The sequence below is a fragment of the Gracilinanus agilis genome, chromosome 2, assembly GCF_016433145.1.
Source record: "Gracilinanus agilis isolate LMUSP501 chromosome 2, AgileGrace, whole genome shotgun sequence".
In the NCBI taxonomy this organism is placed as follows: domain Eukaryota; kingdom Metazoa; phylum Chordata; class Mammalia; order Didelphimorphia; family Didelphidae; genus Gracilinanus; species Gracilinanus agilis.
In genome coordinates, this window is record NC_058131.1 from 544,822,575 (window position 1) to 544,828,574 (window position 6,000).

Sequence of the window (6,000 nt, forward strand, 5' to 3'; positions counted from 1 at the left end):
TCCCCCTTACTGCCTTTTTTGCCTTGGAACTTATATTTAATATCATTTCCCAGACAGAAAGTAGGGTAAGAAAAGGCAAATATTTCATCCTTACAAAGGTCTTTTCTGATGGATCACTTGAATTTCATTTATATGTTTCTCTTTCTGTTTTCATTTCAATATTTCTATTCAATATGGTCTTTTCATCAGGAACACTTGGAGATCATTAATTTAATTTAGAGATCTATTTTTTCCCTTGTAGGATTTTATTCATTTTTGATGAGTAATTTGTTCTTGATTTTAAATCTATATCTTTTGCCTTTTGGAATATTATATTACCAAGCTTTGTCACCTTTAAAATGGTAGCTGCTAAATCTTGTGTCATCCTCAATTGTGGTTTCTTGGTATTTGAATTCAACTTTTCTGGCTTCTTGTAGCCTAGTTTCTTTGATCTGGAACCTCTGCATTTTGGCTATCACATTCCTGGGAGTTTTCGTTTTTTTTTCTTTTTTAGGAGGTGATTGTTGGTTTTTTTTTTTTTTTAATTTCACTTTACTCCTTGGTTCTGAAAGATCTGGACAATTTTCTTTATTGATTTATTGAAATATGCCTAGGGTCCTTTTTTTGTCATGATTTGTAGTTCATCTTAAATTAGCTCTCCTTGAACTCTTTTCCAGGTCAGTTGTTTTTGCTGTAAGAGACCTTACCTTTTCTTCTTTTTTTTCTTTGTCTGATATCTGGACTTTGTTTTAATATTTCTCATTGTCTAATGGAGTCACTAATAAATCTTTCCCCCCTCCAGTCCATCTTCCATTCAGTTACCAAAGTGATTTTACTGAAGCACTGGTGTAACTTTTACCTTTTTCTTTCCCTCTCCTGTACTCAATAAGTTGAAGTGGCTACTTAGCACCTCCAGATCAAATTTTTAAAAATCTGTTTGACCTTCTAAAGTCCTCTGTAACCTACCCCACTTAAATCTTTCCACACCTTACTCATCATTATATACTTTTTAATAGAGTGACATTGGTCTGAGTGCTGTTCCTTAAACAAGACACTCCCATCTCTCAGCTCTAGAAATTTTTTCCTACTTTTCTTGTTCTCCTTCCTTATGTTTACTTCCTGGCTTCCTTCAACTCCCAGCTGAAATCCCACCTTCTGGAAACCTCTGCTAATCCCTCTTAATTCTAGTGTCTTTCCTCTGTTAATTATTTCTTATTTATCCTTCACATAGCTTGTTTGTATACATTTGTTTGCTTGTCTCCCCCATTAGAGAGTGAGCTCCTTGATGCTCTGTTAACTCTGGTATTTCTATACTACCTCTAGAATAAAATACATACACCTCTCCTAAGCCCTCTTTACAATTTAAAGTTCTTCAAGACATAGCTCTAATCTCTTTTTTGAGCCTAGAATACTTTAGGTCCTTTCACACACTATTCATTCCAGCCAACCACCTTTCTTGCTGTTTCTCATACATGGCATTCTGTCTTTTTAGCTCTAGGCCTTTGAATAAACTGTTCTACATGCATTTCCCCCTTCTGCATCTTAGATTTCCTAGTTTTTTCAAAGCACAGCGAGGATTTTCTTCTCCCTGCCTCCCTTACTTAGCTGCTAGTATTCCCCTCTAAATTATCTTGCACTTGTGTACACACACATCCCATGTCCACACAGTACATGCTGTCTCCCCTTACAGAATATAAGCTTCTTTTTAAAGAAATTATTATTATTAATATCATGCAAAATGCTTTTCCATATTGGTCATTGTAAGATTACACTCATACTAAACCAGAATCCCCAAATAAAGCTATAAATACATTGATATGTAAGATAGTAGAATGTAAACTTCTTTAAGATGGGAACTATTTCATTTTTATCTTTGTAGCACATTGCCAGGCATGGTGCTTGGCATCAAGTAGGTACTTAATAAGTGTTTCTTCCTTAAAGTCATTCCAGACTAATTATTTTCTTTATTTTATTATTTTTTTAAACCCTTACCTTTCGTCTTGGAGTCAATACTGTATATTGTCTCCAAGGCAGAAGAGTGGTAAGGGTAGGCAATGGGGGTCAAGTGACTTGCCCAGGGTCACACAGCTGGGAAGCGTCTGAGGTCAGATTTGAACCAAGGACCTCCCATCTCTAGGTCTGGCTCTCAATCCACTAAGCTGCCAAGCTGCCCCCTAATTATTTTCTTTAAAAAAACAAGTTACCAGAGCAGAATTATAGAATCTCTTGATATAGTTTATCTAGCATTTGACAGAATCTCTGGTGTCTTTGTTAATAAGATGTAGAGAGATGAACTATCAGAAAATGGAATGTGTCAACTTCGGGAGCAATGAGTTTCTTGTCATGGAAGGTTTTTAAACAAAGACTTGAAGATCACTTGCCAAGAATGTTCAAGGGGACAGAGAAGGTACCTGGCCCCATGTGATCTCTGCTTAATTACCCTCCCCAAAATTATGCTGTAATGTTTCAGAATGAATTTTGGAGCCGCATAACCCATAAAAAGATGAAGTGAAGTAATTTTTCAGCCCAAAACAACTTAGAAGGCCAGCACGAGGGAGCGAGCACACCAGGGTGGAGGTGGATGCAAAGCAGTATACTAGGGCAGGACCCAATGCAGCAACAAGCCCTGGGCACAGCTGAAGCAGCAGCAAAGGCTTCTGGAGCTCTCAGGAACAGACAAGTAAGGGAGGGAGTTGGACAACGACTCAAAGATATTACAGGTATTCCTTTGCTGGTACAAGATTCTTGTTTCATTGCTCATACACAGACCAAGGAAGTAGTCCTGGGACTCACTCTTAGCGGGAAGAGAACTACCACATACCAGTGCTTGCAGCCACAGGGGAGCACAGGACCTTTGTTACCATTCCAAGGCAGAAATGGGTGCTTGTGGTTACCCCCAGACCACAAAATAGGGTCTGAAGGCAGGTACACAAAGAACCTGAAGCTTAGAACAGTATTTCCTTCATTTTATTTATAGATCCCAACTTAAACAGTTTTTTCAATTAAAAGAAAAGAAAAATATTGGAAAATTAACAAACAACAAAAAAAAGAAACTAACATAGAAAGTTATTTTGGTAACAGGGAAAACCAAAATACAAGCTAGTAGAAGACAACAAAGTCAATACTGCTACGATTAAAGCCTTTGAAAAAGTATGAATTACTTTCAAGCCCAAAAAAGAATTCAAGGAGGAGCTCAAAAAAGATTTTAAAAATCAAAGAGAGGGAGAAGAAAAATTGGGAAAAGAAATGAGTGATGCAAGAAAATCATGAAAAAGGAGTCAACAGCTTGATATAGGAGATAGAAAAAAAAACTAAAGAAAGTAATATCTTAAGAAACAGAATAGACCAATTGGTGAAATAGGTGCAAAAATCTAATGAAGAAAAGAATTTCATAAAAAGCACAATTGGCCAAAGGAAAAAAGAGATACATAAATTCACTGAGTAAAAGAACTCTTTACAAAGTAGAATTGGCCAAATGGAAAAGGAGGTATAAAAGCTCACTTGAGAAATCTGTCTTAAACATTAGAATTGGACAAGTGGAAGATAATGATTCCATGAGACATCAAGAAGCAATCTAAGCCAAAAGAATAAAGAAATAAAAGAAAATGTGAACTATCTCATTGGAAAAACAACTGACCTGGTAAATACATCCAGGAGAGATAATCTAAAAAATTATTGTATCTGAGTGAGCAACAGAGTTGCCAGTTGGTACTTATTCCTGCATCCTACAAAAGATTTGGCCTTTCTGTGAGTCAGATATTTTTTTGTCCTAGTGCAAAATCTTGACCTTTTTCACCAGACTGAATAGCAGTGAGTCATTTTGTTCAGACCAAATAATCACAGGAGACACAGAAAGGTCTTTTAGACTCTGGGGACAAGATCTAGACAGAGATAGTTACATGTACCATTCCAGAACAGGGCCAAAGATAAGAGAATGAGGTAGGAGGGGAGCCTCAGATTCTCTCTCTCTTATCTCTTCTCTTTTCTCTCTTCTCTCTTCTCTCTCCATCCATCCCTCCATTTCTCCAAAGTTCACATTTCATCAACTGCCTTTTGGTCATCTTAAACTGGTTGTTTCATGGACATCTTAAATTCAACATATCAAAAGCAGAACTCATCTCTCTCCTTTCCCCAACCCCTCTCCTCTTCCCTTTTCCTATTATTGCCAAGGGTCTCATCATCCTCCCAGTGAACCTCACTGTCAGCACAATCTCATGGTCAGCCTTGACCTCTCATTTGAACTCATCTAAAGTCTAATCTGTTGTCAAATCATGTTTTTACCTTCATAGCATTTCCCAAATATGTCCCATTCTCTCCATGCTCATAGCTACTACCTTAGTAGTGGTTATCACCACATTTAGGTTTTTACAATAGCTATTTAATTGCTTTCTTTTCCCTCTGTTGGTCCAAAATATACAACCTGTAACAAAAGTAACTGAAACAGAGCTCTGAGCACAACCAATTTATTAGGGATTCTGGTGGTCCCTAATCAATTGGGTCTAAAACCTTCATCACAGCCAAGGACCACTCTACTTAAGGGAAAAGTTCTTTTACAGCCATCGAGGTGATGCCAAAAATAGAAAGAGGTGGTACAATTCCATGATTGTTCATCTTCAGAAGTTGGGGAGACTATGATTGGCTAAGGAACATGTACATCCATCATAATCACTTTGTCAGCAGGCTTTTCCTGCAGGTTATCAGTGATTAATATCTTGTTATAACTTTCCACAGGCCATCAACTGAGGCTTTCTACCTGCCACTCCAGCAGAAGGTTTCAGGAAGAATCAAACATTCAGTGTTTGGTCAGCAGTATCTTGAGTGATAAGGAATTTGTGGGCAAAAGGAAAGGTCATGTGGCTCAGGGGATTGAGTGCCAGGCTTAGAGATGGGAGGTCCTGGGTTTAAATCTGACCTCAGGCACTTCCTAGCTGTGTGACCCTGGGCAAGTCACTTAATCTCAATTGCTTAGCCCTTGTGAATCTTCTGCCTTGAAACCAATAGATTCTAAGACAGAAGATAAGGTTTTAAAAAGAAAGGTCAAAAAAGAGGAGTAACAATGATTCCTAGGGTCAGGGGATGTTGGTGCAGTCATAACCTCCAGGGTTAATGGGATATAATTCTCTGTAACAGTCATATGATCTTGTCTTATAATCTATAATGATACCACAAACACATAATATTAATATTAGTAATACATAATATATCTGTCAATCTTAATTATTTAATCTAACAACAATCACTGATTCCCATGAAGGCACCATGAACTAAGTAAATACTGATTAAATTGAGTAAAGATATCAAAATTATTTTCACACCTTCCCACTTCAATTCATCTTTGCTTCAGCTGCTAAGGTGATTTTTCCAGAATGCAGGTCTGACCATGTTATGTCACTGCTCAATGAGCTCCAGTGGCTCCCTGTTATCTCCATGATCAAATATTAATTCAGAGCCCTTTACAACCTGTTATTGTTAAATCCTTTCTGTCTTGTTCAGCTCTTCATGATCCAATTTGATGTTTTCTTGGCAAAGATACTGGTGTAGTTAGCTATGTTTTTTATAACTCATTTTACATATGAGGAAACTGAGGCAAACCAAGTTAAGTGACTTGACTAGGGTCACACAGAGAGGAAGTGTCCAAGGTTGGCTTTCTTACTGTGCCCTGCTCACTGTCCATTCACTACACCACCTAACTGACTGACCCCTCTCTTTCTTGTCTCAAATTTTGTTCCCCTCCATGAACTATGATCCAGCTACATTAGCCTACTTGCTGTCCCTAGCATGTGAAACTCCACTTCCAACCTTTGTACATTTGTATTGCTTGCTTCCAGTATCTTGGAAGAAATGCCCCGTTCATTTCTGCCTCTTATTTGTACTGGGTTGCTTCATAATTCAATTAATCCCATCTGCAGGAGGTCTTTTCTAGATCCTTCAACTGTGAATGACTGGTCCTCTGGAATTATTTTCCATCTATTCTGTGGACATCTATAATCATTTACAGTTGTCTTTCTCCATTATTGCTAG